The sequence below is a fragment of the Tachyglossus aculeatus genome, chromosome X1 (genome assembly GCF_015852505.1).
Source record: "Tachyglossus aculeatus isolate mTacAcu1 chromosome X1, mTacAcu1.pri, whole genome shotgun sequence".
In the NCBI taxonomy this organism is placed as follows: Eukaryota; Metazoa; Chordata; class Mammalia; order Monotremata; family Tachyglossidae; genus Tachyglossus; species Tachyglossus aculeatus.
The window spans coordinates 56477616-56493163 of record NC_052101.1 but is presented as its reverse complement, the minus strand read 5'-3'; positions in this window follow the sequence as shown (position 1 = coordinate 56493163).

The following is a 15548-nucleotide window of genomic DNA, read 5'->3' as shown; positions in this document are numbered from 1 at the left end:
TAAAGGGCAGGGGGTTTAAAAAATATGTAGCATTAGGAATCTCTCCCCACCCCCCACAGGGTAAAACAAAAAACAAAAACAATTTTTTTAGGTCTTTAGTTTTGCTACCACTTCCAGGAGAGGTGTAGCATAGAAACACCAGAACAGCAGCTCACTCCAGTTCAAGTGCTTTTATTCCCCTTTCCTTTTGGGGAGTCCCAGCACACGTCCACTGGGCCAACTGCAGCAAAGCCGTGTAGCCTGCAAATCTGGCCTTTTATTGGTTTGCCTGTTTTACGTATTCCCTCCCCTAGACAGCCTGTGTAAATTGTCCGTTGCCTTTTATCAGTTCCCGAGAGGTGCCGGATTCCTGTGCGCTCGGGAGCAAAGCCTGGGTCCCCGTCCCCACCGGCCTGAGTGCCTGGGAGGGGGTGAGCCAAGCTCCACTCACCTACTTCCTGACTCCAGAATGCATGGAGTGGGGAAGAGGGATGGGACTGGGAAGCAGCATGCCCCAGCGAATAGAGCGCATGCCTGGGAGTCCGAGGATCTGGGCTCTAATCCTGGGATCAAATGCATTTGTAGGTTTTGGTTTTGTTTCGTTTTTGCTTTCGCATGGTGTTTAAGTGCTTACCGTGTGCCGGAAGCTGTTCTAAGCACTGGGGTAGATATAAGGTAATCCAATTGGGCACAGTCTGTGTCCCACGAGGGGCTCGCAGTGTCCATCTCCATTTTACAGATGAGGGAACTGAGGCCCAGAGAAGTGAAGTGACTTGCCCGAGGTCACAGAGCAGATGAGTGACGGAGCTGGGATTAGAACCTGGGTCTTCCTGATGCCCAGGAGCATGCTTTATCCACTAAGCCTCGCTGCTTCTCAGCATATTAAAAATAGACCCAGATCAGCACCCTGAGGGGCCCCCAGCAGTTAAGGAATGGAAGGCAGAGGAAGAGCCAGCAGAACGGGCAGAAGAATCGGCTCGAGAGTAGGACAAGCAGGAAAGGACTGTCGGTGAAACCGGGTGAGACTCTCCAGGAGACGAGGATGGTTCCACGGTGTCAAAGGCAGCTGAATGATTGAGAAGGATTAGGATGGAATGGAGTCTGTTGGATCTGGCAAGAAAGGAGGGCACTGGTGAGCCTGGAGCAGTCTCAGTAGAGTGTGGTGGGCAAAACACAAATGGCAGAGAGTTGGAGAGAGGAAGTGGAGGCAGAGGGTGTAGACGAATCGCGTAAGGAGTTTGGAGATGGTAGGAGGGAGGTGGGGTCAAGGGAGGGTTTTTTACAATAGGGGAGAAGTGGGTGGGCTTTGAAGGCAGCGGGGAAGGAGCCATCTGAGTGAGTTGTCATAGGTGGCGGTCAGAGGAGGAAGAAGAGGGAGTACAAGTGTTTATAAAAATGTGAAGGGTTGGAGTCGGCACATATGAAGGGTGTAGGTTATGAAAGCAGGTGGGAGATCTCTTCTTAAGAGACAGATAAGAATTAACGAGGAGATGCTGAGGAGAGACTTTGGACATCCTGCAAAGTAAGCATTTTTCTAGTAATATTTCTTTCAGGATTTGGCTGTAGAGCTGTTTGTGCCCTTGCAGCTACCTGATGGCATATTGAAGTGTTTGGCCACTTGGCTTTAACCTAGGATACTGGACTCCAAAGTCTATCTAAACTTGAACTTTTTTTGAGGTGGGAGGGTCCTTTTGGAGCAAAAAGAATGATGACACCCTAGAGATGAATTAAAAACCGACCATGGATGACATTTACCTAAGGAAATGTCAGACATAACAGAATGGAAAGAAAGGAACTCTGCCCGAGGGAAAAATTGAAGATGTTGAAAAATGACCAAGCTGTTCAGACATCCCGCTTTAAAACAGTCTTATTTTGATCTCCGTGTAGTGTGATATTGCTTATCATGTGCAGAGCAGTGTGCTAAGCACTTGGGAAAGTACAGTATGATTGAGTTGGTAATCACGATCCCTGCCCACAGGGGGCTTTCAGTCGTCAGCACACTGTGAAATGCGCGCAAAGATTTTTGTACCTGCAAGACTCGTTGATGACTGACGCGACCCCTGGCATAAGCTGGGCCTTATGACCTAACTAGGCGGTTACAGTCTTTGCCACCCACGTTAGGCCAGCTGTGTGCCCCAGTTGAGTCTTGACTCAGAAACCTTCACCGCTGATGGCACAGGCCCAGCCGGCTGAACCAGAACTAGAATCCACAGCTCCCGGTTCCCAGAGAAGTGCTCTTCCCACTGGACCAACAGTTTTCTTATCGGTAATTGAGTTCGGAAAATTTGTTCCAATTTTTCTTTAGCCCTGGCTGTGCTTTGCAACATCTAGCACTGTCAGTTCCGGGAATGCCTGTACAGCTCAGCTGATGCCCAAGGAAGATAGATTTGTAAACGGACTTGAGTTTGGCAGTGAAAATGTTCCCCCAAAACCCCCTTAATTTTGAGGGGTTTAATCCTATAAGAAATTCTGTGGACAGAAATCAGGTTAATCTCTCAAAAAAAAATCCATACCCTATTTGTAAGATGTTTCCCAGCAAATGTTTTCATATCATGTTTCTCAAATAAGTTAGAACCTTTCCATATCCGTAGATCTCTATATAATTTCCCTTATCCATAATTATGTAACTAATTCTTTCAGCCCTGACTTCACCCTGGATTCTAGAGTTTCTCTGGGGCCAAGATCTCAAATACCAAGTTGCCGTCATAGTAATAATTGTAGCCTTTAAGCTTTAATAATAATAATAATGCTGATGGCATTTATTAAGCGCCTTCTATGTGCAAAGCACTGTTCTAAGTGCTGGGGAGGTTATAAGGTGATCAGGTTGTCCCACGAGGGGCTCACAATCCCCATTTTACAGATGAGGTAACTGAGGCACAGTGAAGTGAGTTGCCCAAACTCACACAGCTGACAATTGGCGGAGCTAGGATTTGAACCCGTGACCTCTGACTCCAAAGCTCATGCTCTTTTCCACTGAGCCACGCTGCTTCTCTAGGTGCCAGGCACTGTACTGAGAGCTGGGAATGTGTCTGTTTATTATATGCACTCTCGTAAACGCTTAGTAAAATGCTTTGCACACAGTAAGCACTCAATAAATACGATTGAATGAATGGGGTGGATACAAGCAAATCGGGTTGGACACCGTCCCTGTCCCACAAGGGGAGCTCAGTCTCAATCCCGGTTTTACAGATGAGGTAACTGAGTTCCAGGGAAGCCAAGTGACTTGCCCAGGGTCTCACAGCAGACAAGTGATGGAGTTAGAAAGGATGGAGTTAGAAAGTCGTTTTGACTCCCCTGCCCGTGTTCTACCCACTAGGCCAAACTGCTTCTCTAAGCACAGGTTGATAAAAGTTGTCTGGGTAAAAATATAACCATTTGACCTGGTAAATAGTTCACCACCATTTCCTTGCATAGTGAATGTTTATCTTGGAGGGGCATAGATGAGTGTGTATGCGTGGATACCACGGTAGAGTGAGTGTTCCCTGAGTTCAAAGCACTGGGCAAGTCCTTGGGGCAATAATAATAATAATGTTGGTATTTGTTAAGAGCTTACTATGTGCTACACACTGTTCTAAGTGCTGGGTAATCACAAGGTAATCAGGTTGTCCCACGTGGGGCTCACAGCCTTAATCCCCATTTTACAGATGAGGTCACTGAGGCACAGAGAAGTTAAATGACTTGCCCAAGGCCACACTGCTGACAAGTGGCAGAGCTGGGATTAGAACCCACAACCTCTGACTCCCAAGCTTGCACTCTTTCCACTAAGCCACGCTGCTTCTCAGTAGAATCAATCAGTTGTATCGAATGCTTACTGTGTGCAGAAACTGTACTAAGCACTTGGGAAAGTACAGTATGACAGAATTGGAGGACATTTTCCCTGTCCACAAGGAGTTTACAGTCTAGAAGGGGAGAAAGACTTTAAAAAATAAATTATGGATATGTACATATGTGCTGAGGGGCTGAGGGTGGGGTGAATAAAGGGTACAAGTGCAAGGGCAATGCAGAAGGGAGAGGGAGTAGGGGAAATGAGGGCTTAGTCGGGGAAGGCCTCTTGGAGGAGATGGGGCCTCCAAGGCTTTGAAGGTGGGGAGAGTGAGGGGAGAGATGTTGAGGATAATGGCTGAAGGTTACGGGCTTGTGAAACAGGGAGGATGGTGGTGGTGTCTACGGTGATGGGAAAGTCGGGGAGGACAGGACTCGGGTGGGAAGATGAGTTCTGTTTTGGACATGTTTCAGGTGTCTGGGACATCCAAGTAGAGATGCCCTGAAGGCAGGAGGAAATGGGAAAGTGCAGAGAAGGACAAAAGTAGGGCTTGAGATGTAGATTGGGGAATCATCTGCATAAAGATGGTGGTTTAGGCCATGGGAGCAAGTGAGTTCTCGAAGGGAGGGTCGATCATAGATTGAGAATAGAAGGGGACCCGGAACTGAGCCTTGAGGGACTCCCACAGATTGGGGGTGAGAGGCAGAGGAAGAGCCTGCAAAAAGAAGGAACGGCCAGAGATGGGAGGAGAATCAGGAGAGGACAGTGTCTGTGAAGCCAAGGTTATGACAGTGTTGAAGGCAGCTGAGGGGTTGAGGAGGATTAGGATGGAGTAGAGGCCGGAGCTCATTGGTGACCTTGAGAGGGCAGTTTGGGTGGAGTGAAGGGGGTGGAAGCCAGATTGGAGGAGGTCAAGGAGAGAATTGGAGGAGAGGAACTTGGGACAGCAGGCGAAGACAACTCAGTGGTCAGGGAGATGAGGGTGATGGAGGGAGCCGTGGGATCCAGGGAGGATTTTTTTAGGATAGGGGATATTTAAGTGTGTTTGAGAGTTGAGGGAGAAGAAACCATTGAAGAAGGAACAGTTGAAAATGGTGGTCGGAGGGAAGAAGGGAGGAAGCAAGTGTTTTGTTAAGGTGTGAAGGGATGGGGTTGGAGGCAGATGTGGAGGGGTGGATTTTAAGAGAAAGTGGGAGATCTCGAGATGCTGCCAGGAAAGATGGGTGAACTGAAGAAGGGGTGGGAGTAGCAGGGAAGATTTTCAGGGCGAGCACCCCTGATGGTTTCAGTTTTATCGATGAAGTAGGTGGCAAGAGCAGCAGTGGCCCCTTGCACCATCGCTCAGCTCATCTACTGAGAAGCAGCGTGGTTCAGTGGAAAGAGCCCAGGTTTAGGAGTCAGAGGTTGTGGGTTCTAATCCCGGCTCTGCCCCTTGTCAGCTCTGTGACTTTGGGCAAGTCAATTAACTTCTCTGTGCCTCAGTTACCTCATCTGTAAAACGGGGATTAAGACTGTGAGCCCCATGTGGGACAACCTGATTACCCTGTATCTACCCCAGCATTTAGAACAGTGCTCGGCACATAGTAAGCGCTTAACAAATACCATAAGGATAATAATAATAATAATCTATGTAATGCTACATAACATAATGCTACCATGTTAGTACAATCACTCATCCTATCCCGACTGGATTACTGCATCAGCATCCTTTCTGACCTCCCAACCTCCTGTCTCTCCCTACTTCAATCTACACTTCAGTCTGCTGTCTGGATTATCTTTCTACAGAAACGTTCTGGGCATGTCACCCCTCCTCCTCTAAAATCTCCAGTGGTTGCCTGTTCACCTCCGTATCAAGCAAAAACTCCTCAGTATTGGCTTCAAAGCTCTCCATCACCTCACCTCCCTTCTCTCCTACATCCCATCTCCTCCTCTGGTGCTTACCTTCTCTCTGTGCCTCATTCTCACCTGTCCCGCCGTCGACCCCTGGCCCACGTCCTACCTCTGGCCTAGAATGCCCTCCCTCCTCAAATCCGCCAATCACACTTCCCCCCTTCAAAAGCCCTACTGAAGGCTCACCTCTTCCAAGAGGCCTTCCCAGAGTAAGCCCCCCTTTTCCTCAGCTCCCCCTTCCCTCCGCCCCGACTCGCTCCCTTTGCTCTATTCCCCGCCCCAAAGCACTTGTGTATATATGTGCATATGTATAATTCTATTTATTTACATTAATGCCTGTTTACTTATTTTGATGTCTGTCTCCCCTCTTCTAGACTGTAAGCCCATGGTGGGCAGGGATTGTCTCTGTTGCCGAATTGTACTTTCCAAGTGTTTAGTACGGTGGTCTGCACACAGTAAGCACTCAATAAATATGATTGAATGAATGAATCTGGGCCAGGCCACAGCTCTGTCCCCTTACCAAGGTGCTGCCCGCCCTGGGCGACTCTGGCTTAGCTTGCCCTCTACTGCTGTCTCTGCTACGTGCTGATGGCCTTGGGTGTGTAGAGGGGGGAGAAGTGGAGACAGGGACAAGGGAAATGACTAATAGGTCCCTGGGCCAGTGCCTGCATCCTGCTAGCAGAGGGCATTTGAAGTCTCCATAGGTAAAGCACTTTGGTAAATTATAAAACGGTGATAATCTTTTGCTGCTCTCTTCTATGCATTTCAATATTTGTCATCATTACAGTGGAACTAATGGGTGCAGCAGTTAAAATGGCAGAAATAGTAGAAAGCTGAAGGTTGCCTCTCTTTAGCACTCATTCATTCAGTCGTATTTATTGAGCGCTTACTGTGCAGAGCTCTGTACTAAGCTCTTAGGAAGTACAATTCGGCTGCAAATAGAGACAATCCTTCCCCTAAAATGGGCTCACAGTCTAGAAGGGGGGAGACAGACAAACAAAACAAGTATACAGGCATCAGTAGCATCAATATAAATAAATAGAATTATAGATATATACACATCATTGAAATAGAATAATAAATATGTACATATATACTTAAGTGCTGTGGGGTGGGGAGGGGGGTAGAGCAGAGGGAGGGAGTAGGGGCGATGGGGAGGGGGGACGGAGCAGAGGAAAAGGGGGGTTCCAGACCAGAGGTAGGGTGTGGGCCTGGGGTCAATGGCGGGACAGGCGAGAACGAGGCACAATGAGGAGGTTAGCGGCAGAGGAGCAGGGTGTGGTGGGCTGGGCTGTAGAAGGAGAGAAGGGAGGTGAGGTAGGAGGGGGCGAGGGGATGGAGAGCCTTGAAGCCAATAGTGAGGAGTTTTTGCTTCATGCGAAGGTTGATAGGCAACCAATGGAGATTTTTGAGGAGTGGGGGTGACATGCCCAGAGCATTTCTGTAGAAAGATAATTCGGGCAGCAAAGTGAAGCATTGACTTTAGTGGGAAGAGACAGGAGGTTGGGAGATCAGATAGGATGCTGATGCAGTAATCCAGTCGGGATCAATCAATCAATCAATCGTATTTATTGAGCGCTTACTGTGTGCAGAGCACTGTACTAAGCGCTTGGGAAGTACAAGTTGGCAACATATAGAGACAGTCCCTACCCAACAGTGGGCTCACAGTCTAAAAGGGGGAGACAGAGAACAAAACCAAACATACTAACAAAATAAAATAAATAGAATAGATATGTACAGGTAAAATAAATAAATAAATAGAGTAATAAATAAGTACAAACATATATACATATATACAGGTGCTGTGGGGAAGGGAAGGAGGTAAGATGGGGGATGGAGGGGGGACGAGGGGGAGAGGAAGGAAGGGGCTCAGTCTGGGAAGGCCTCCTGGAGGAGGTGAGCTCTCAGTAGGGCCTTGAAGGGAGGAAGAGAGCTAGCTTGGCGGATGGGCAGAGGGAGGGAATTCCAGGCCAGGGGGATGATGTGGGCCGGGGGTCGATGGTGGGACAGGCGAGAACGAGGTACGGTGAGGAGATTAGCGGCAGAGGAGCGGAGGGTGCGGGGTGGGCTGTAGAAGGAGAGAAGGGAGGTGAGGTAGGATATGATGAATGATTGTACTAACAACTAGCGATTTAGATGGAGAGGAAAGGGCGAATCTTGGCGATGTGAAGGTGAGACCGGCAGGTTTTGGTGACGGATTGGATGTGTCGGGTGAATGAGAGAGCATTGTCAAGGATGACACCAAGGTTGCGGGCTTGTGAGACAGGAAGGATGGTAGTGCCGTCCACAGTGACGGGAAAGTCAGGGAGAGGACAGAATTTGGGAGGGAAGATGATAAGGAGCTAAGTCTTGGACCTGTTGAGTTTTAGGTGGTGGGTGGACAACCGGGGGAGATGTCCTGAAGGCAGGAGGAGATACGATCCTGGAGGGAGTGAGAGAGAACAGGGGAGGAGATGTACATTTGGGTATCATCCGCATAGAGATGATAGTTGAAGCCATGGGAGCGAATGAGTTCACCAAGGGAGTGAGTATAGATGGGAAACAGAAGGGGACCAAGAACTGACCCTTGAGGAACCCCTACAGTTAGGGGATGGGCTGGAGAGGAGAAGCCCATGAAGGAGACTGAGAATGAACGGTCAGAGAGATGAGGAGAACCAGGAGAGTACGGAGTCCATGAAGCCAAGATTGGATAACGTGTTCATTCATTAGATTGTATTTGAGTGCTTACTGTGTGCAGAGCACTGAACTAGGCGCTTGGGAAGTACAAATCAGCAACATGTAGAGACAGTCCCTATCCAACAACGGGTTCACAGTCTAGGTAGAAATACTCTAGTGTTGAGGAGAAGGGGATGGTCGACTGTCAAAGGCAGCCGAGAGGTCGAGGAGGATTAGGATAGAGTAGGAGCCGTTGGATTTGGCAAGAAGGAGGTCATTGGTGACCGTTGGGAGGGCAGTTTCGGTGGAGTGGAGGGGACAGAAGCCAGTTTGGATTGGGTCCAGGAGAGAGTTGGAGGAGAGGAATTCGAGGCAGCGAGTGTAGATGACTCGCTCTAGGAGTTTTGAAAGGAAGGGTAGGAGGGAGATGGGATGATAACTGGAGAGGGCAGTGGGGTCAAGGGAGGTTTTTTTAGGATGGGAGAGACATGGGCATGTATGAAGACAGAAGGGAAGAAGCCATTGGAGAGTGAGCGGTTGAAGATGGAAGTTAAGGAGGGGAGGAGGGAAGGAGTGAGAGTTTTTATAAGGTGAGAGGGAATGGGGTCAGAAGCACTTTGCTGCTGTCCACCCCTGCAGTTGTGCTACTCCTAGGGGTCTACTGCTTTGTCTGGGCAGGGCAGACGCAGCATACGTGGTGTCGTGAATAGACATCTGGGAGTCAGAAGGTCATGCGTTCTAGTCCTGGCTCTGCCACCTGTTTGCTGTGTGACCTTGGGCAAATGACTTCACTTCTCTGTGCATCAGTTACCTCATAGGTAAAATGGGGACTGAGACTGTGAGCCCCACGTGGGACAGGGACTGTGTCCAACCCTATTTGCTAGTATCCACTCCAGCGCTTAGTACAGTCACTGGCACATAGTAAGTGCTTAGCAAATACCACAATTATTATGATTATGATTATTATCTACCCACCCTCCACAAGATTGACCCATTGTCAGCTCTTCCATTAGGTTGTTAGTGGAGTTTCCAGCCATTGGACGCCCCGTCCATCCATCATCCAATTGTAAACTAGTTTTTTGCTCCTTAGCAGGCAGTTTTCACTCTGACCAGATGCAGAGGCTTGACTTCTTCAACTTTTTACTAAAGACTCCTTTGAGGGACAAAAACTACAGGGACAGAGGGATGGAATGAGAGCCAAACTGCCTCCGCTCCCTGGGAGGCTAATGTCTCAAGCGAACTTACCTTCTAGGCTGGAGGCCTGAATCCTCCAGCGGCTCTCCTCTTGGCAGATCTCCAGCTGGGAGGGTGGAAGAGCAGTTTCTCCTGAGCTATTGGCCTGTGCCAGAGGGGTGAGGTGGGGAAAAGGCCAACCCATCTTCAGCTCAAGTTTTCACTTTAAGCACTAGATGGGGCTGTAAGCTTTTGGTTTTCAACTTCTGTTTTGCCCGCAAAGTATATCAGCCTGATCCACAGTTCTCATTTTGTCACATCCTTTATGAATTGGGCCCCTACAAGCCCTGGGTGTTGCTGTGAGAAAACTATGACAGTAGATCTTGCTGTTCAGGTAAAATGGGTTGGTATCGGAGATGTTCCGGCAGATTATTAAAAAATAGAGTCCAACGTGGCAGCTTTCCATGTGACACACTGAGATTTTGTTTTCCACTGCGTTTAAATATGCATCCGAAGAGAAGATTGAAAAGGAGAGCTCACGAGGCAGCGATTGTGCCATAAAATGGATGGGGACGATATTTCAGGGATGAAACAAAGGTAGAATTTGACCTATCTTTAAAAATGAAAAAAAAAAAAACCTCCCAGTTATGAAGCAAAATGATTTCCACGCTTCCTGTCCTATTTTAAATTCCTTCCATGCCTTTTCCTGACTGTACCAAAGTGGGCTTTCCTTGTTTTTTTTCACCTTTTAATTTTGGAGTCTCACTCAATTTGATAAAGGCTATCAAGCAGGAAGGGGAGGGCGATGGAGGGGGAGGGGAGGTGGAGCAGTTCCTGGGGTAGGGAGGGATGAATTCAAGTAAACTTTCCCGCTGCGAGCCTTTTTTTGGGTCTGCTTTTAGGTTACAAGTGAAATTGGCTTTCTGAGCTCGGGCTCTATCATTTAGCAACATCACATCATTGACGGTTCAATCAATCAATCAATCAATTGTATTTATTGAGCGCTTACTGTGTGCAGAGCACTGTACTAAGCGCTTGGGAAGTACAAGTCGGCAACACATAGAGACAGTCCCTACCCAACAGTGGGCTCCTGCCCGGGAAAAGCCCAGAGCACAAATTAACCAAAGGGAAGTACAGGTCAGGTCTGTGGCATGTTTACAGAGCTGTGTGAAGACCCAGGTCAAGTATCAGAGTCCAGCAGTATTGCTAAAATTATTCAGCGGTAGGTTGCATAATACTTGCCGGTGCTTGATTTGCCCCTAGTCAATTCCGCACCTCTCATGTTCATAACAACAAAATATCACTGGCCTGTGGGGTTTTTTTTCCTAGAAGAAAGGTCATGAACTGATAGAATCGAAATAGAATGTGGATACTGTGACAGGAACATAGTTCAAGCCTAGCAGTTTTGTTATGCAATGTTCCTGTGAGGATTGGAAGTTGCAGGTAAAATCTTGAAGCCTTCATCAGCATTGTTGAAATGAAACTGCCTCTTGGTTATAAGCCTGTGACAGTCCAGTAGGATGAGATTGAGACTGCGGATGTCATGCTAGCCCACCCACCTCCTTTCTCTTCCATAAAGTGGAACTTTGTCGATTTTTGGTTTCCTTCCGTAGTACAATTCCAAATTTCTGTACAAGCAGCAAGCTCAATTCTGCCTTATTTTGAAGTTCCATTCTGGGATACCCTATGGTATAAGGGCTGTAATAGTGATGATAATAATAATGATGATGATGGCTTTTGTTAAGTGCTTACTATGTGCCAAGCACTGTTCTAAGCGCCGGGGGGGGGGGGGGGGGGGAATACAAGGTAATCAGGTTATCCCACGTGGGGCTTACAGTCTTAATCCCCATTTTACAGATGAGGTAACTGAGGCCCAGAGAAGTTAAGCGACTTGCCCAAAGTCACACAGCAGACTAGCGGCGGAGCTGGGATTAGAACCCACAACCTCTGACTCCCAAGCCCGGGCTCTTGCCACTGAGCCACGCTGCTTCTCTATGTAAACACAGGCACATTTGCCCCCTAAGGCTGGAAAATACTGCAAAGCTATCTCATGCTGATCTCTGATACTGATTATCTAAACTTCTGGGTTAAACAGAGAGAGCCAGATGGTTTGCAGAAAAAGACAAGGAATTGGTGACCTTTTGCCCTTCTGAAACTGATCAGTCTGGGATAGGGCACTGTTTTTGCCCTTATTCTTGATGCTAATTCAAGCTTCCACCTTAACCTTCGCCCAGAAGCAGAATGCGCAGTCAGTCATTCCTCTTAAAGTTTTTGTTTATCCCATGGACTCTTGGTCCCATTTATCCTCTGTGAATACAAGGTGGTTCTAACTCACTTTCCAAAGGCCAAGTTCAATTGAAACTGAGCAAAACAAAACAGAAATGTGAACAAGTCAAGTCAAATGGGTAGTCTGAGCACAAGGGGTTGACCACCCTGAAGGGGAGGGGGGAAAAACTGATGAAATCTGAACGTGTTTATTCTCACTTAAAATGTAATTGTCCCGTCCACACATCATCTCAGGTCTCTTGATTCTTTCTCCCCGGCATGGTTCCTCTCCTTGCTTCCTGCACTCTTTGACCTAACCCTGTTTCGTCCGTTCCTCCACCAGCTACTTTGGGCCCTAAAAATCTCACAGGGCCCCCAGAAGTGAGGTAACTGAGGCCCAGACTCCATTGGAAACGCTAGTCTAGTGGAGGGGTTGGCAGCCTCTCTTTGCAGAGGGGCCAAATCAAACGAAACCTTTGCACGGCTGCTGTGCGAAGAGCCGTGCAGTTCGCACCGTCTGGGCCTACTTAGCAATTGCTGTCTCCAGCTAAGATGGGGGTGGAGGGGAAGAGGAGGAGGAGGAGGAGGGAAGGGAGTCAACAGTAGGTAGCCCCAGAAGGCCTGGGCCTTGCTCTGACTTGGAAATCCACGCTGAAGTCTGGCCAGGGAGGGAGTTTCCACCACAAGTATCAGCTGGAGGGAGGCAAAATCTCTGCCCACCGTGGATTCATTTATTCATTCATGCAATCAATCGTATTTATTGAGCGCTTACTGTGTGCAGAGCACTGTATTAAGCGCTTGGGAAGTACAAGTCGGCAACATATAGCGACGGTCCCTACCCAACAACGGGCTCACAGTCTAGAAGAGGGAGACCAATGAAACATGTAGACAGGTGTCAAAATCGTCAGAACAAATAGAATTAAAGCTCTATGCACAATATGCTCCCGTGCACTTGCCAGTTTTTCAGCCAGCTTTTGCCCGTGCCCTGCAAATCCTCCCTTCGTCCCCCATCTGCCCGGTTCTGAAAAGCTGCTGAGCAGAAAGGGGAGAAGGCAGACTGGAGGCCGTGTTCTGGACACCACCCCAACTCTTGCCCAGGCCTCAGGACAGATTCAGGGGAAACTCTCCACTCATACTAGTGCCAGCAAGAGAAGCCGGATGAGGAGAGGGCTGGGGAGTTTGGTAAGACTGGTGTGTGTACTACCGGGCGGAAGGAGAGAGAAGAAAAATGGGAGTTGGCGGTGAGGCGGAAGGGGGCTGAAGAGAGAGAGAGAGAGAGAGAAAGATTCAAACTCCTACTGGTTCCTGAAGCTCACTCCTTGCCCAGCACTTAGCCAACCGGCGGCTGCTATTAGCATGTGCGGTGACCAGCACGGGGACTGCTCTTGGCCCTCGCTGGTTTGGGGGATGAGTGATCCCCCTTCCCTGTTTGGTTAGGCTGGCCACCGCTGCATGCTGTGGCCCGGCAGGTGAAGCTTACGAAGGGTAGAGGGGAGATGAGAAAAGCTTGTACTCACCCTGCCATCTGGCGAGGCACGGAGCTGCCATTTTGGCTCCCCCTTCCGCCCCTTTTTGGCTTAAAAAGGTGGGGCAGCCCAGTCGCTTCCTGCTTTTGCTGTGAAGGTGCTTTGAGAAGCAGTGTGGTCTAGTGAATAGAGCACAGGCCTGGGAGTCTCCTTCTAGACTGTGAGCCCACTGTTGGGTAGGGACCATCTCTATATGTTGCCAACTTGTACTTCCCAAGCGCTTAGTACAGTGCTCTGCACACAGTAAGCGCTCAATACGATTGATTGATTGATTGTCAGAATAATGATAATAATTCATTCATTCAATCGTATTTATTGAGCACTTACTGTGTGCAGAGCACTGTACTAAGAGCTTGGGAAGTACAAGTTGGCAACATATAGAGACGATCCCTACCCAACAGCGGGCTCACAGATGGTTAAGTGCTTAATACAGTGCTCGGCGCAGTAAGCGCTCAATGAATACGATTGAATGAATGAATCGTGTTATCTGTTAAGCACTTACTATGTGCCGAGCACTGTTCTGAGTACCAGAGTAGATACAAGGTAATCAGGTTGTCCCACGTGGGGCTTACAGTCTTAATCTCCATTTTACAGATGAGGTGACTGAAGCATGGAGAAGTGAGGTGACTTGCCCAAAGTCACACAGCTGATGTGGTGGAGAACTAGAAGGCTAGACCCCAGAAGGACCTGGGTTCCAATCCCAGCTCTGCCACAAGTCTGCTGAGTGACCTTGGGCAAGTCGCTTCACTTCTGTGTGCCTCAGTTACCTCATTTGTAAATGGGGATTAAGATTCTGAGTCCTGTGAGGGACAGGGACCGTGTCCAACCTGATTAGCTATGTGTCCAACCTGATTAGCTACTATCTACCCTAGCACTTAGTACAGCGCCTGGCACCTCGTAAAGCACTTAACATATACCATAAAAACAAACAAAAAATGGTGACATCAATGGTGTAGCTGTCAGGGGGACAAATTGGTGGATGGGCACCTGTGCTCGGATATTTGAATCCGAGAAGAGTTATTCATGGCTCACTTCCCTAGGAAGTGGACTGTGGTTGTGAAGCAAAAAAATTAGGGGATTCAGGTACTATTAATAATAATAATAGTAATAATGATAGTATTTAGTAGGCATTGACTGCGGGCCAAAGCACTGTACTAAGTACTTCAGTGGATTGCGAGATAATTAGATCAGATACAGTCCCTGTCCAATATGGGGCTCACAATCTAAGAGGTAGGAGAGCAGGTCCCCATTTTACAGATTAGAAAACTGAGAAATAGCAATTAAATCTCAAAGATAACATGACAACATTTGAAGAAATGCTGGCAAATTTGCTCAGGGCAATATCTTGATGCCTTTTTAACTGCCATTCTTCATTCCCCAGTCTGGCAAACGAGGTTCTCCTTTACCCACCTTCTGCCCCTATGAAAAACAAGCTAGAATTAGAACCTGGGTCCCCTGACTTCCAGGCCTGTGCTCTCTCTCCACTAGGCTACTCTGCTTTTTACAGCCAAATTGATGATCTTCAAGAGGCTTGGGAATCAAGATGCCTGTGGGAAAATTGAACGTATTACCTCCCACAGTGGATTGCTCACATCTTTAAACATCACCTTAATATGATGTGAAGGCTAATTTTGTGTAGATGAATAGCCTATATGGAGAGGATTTCTAAAAGTTTAAGTTGTCAAGCTGTGTTTTAACAAGAAATGTTAGTTTTCAGTTGTTTTTTTTTTCCCCTGGTCAAATAATTGATGGGTCAGTCAGTCAATCGTATTTATTGAGCACTTACTGTGTGCAGAGCACTGTACTAAGTGCTTGGGAGAGTACAACATAACTATATAACAGGCATGTTCCCTGCTCACAGCGAGCTTACGGTCTAGAGGCAGAGACAGATATCAGTATAAATAAATTCCAAATATGTATGTAAGTGCTATGGGGCTGGGAGGGGGGATGAATAAAGGGAACAAGTCAGGGTGATGCAAAAGGGAGCTGAAGGAAAGGAAAAGAAGGCTTGGTCAGGGAAGGCCCCTTGGAGATGTGCCTTAGAGAAGCAGTCTGGCTCAGTGGAAAGAGCATGGGCTTGGGAGTCAGAGGTCATGAGTTCTAATCACAGCTCCGCCACTCGTCTGCTGTTTGACTTTGGGCAAGTCACTTAACTTCTCTGTGCCTCAGTTACCTCATCTGTAAAATGGGGATTAAAACTGTGAGCCCAAAGTGGGACAACCTAATCACCTTGTATCCCCCCCGCCAGCACTTAGAACAATGCTTCACACATAGTAAGTGCTTAACAAATGCCATAA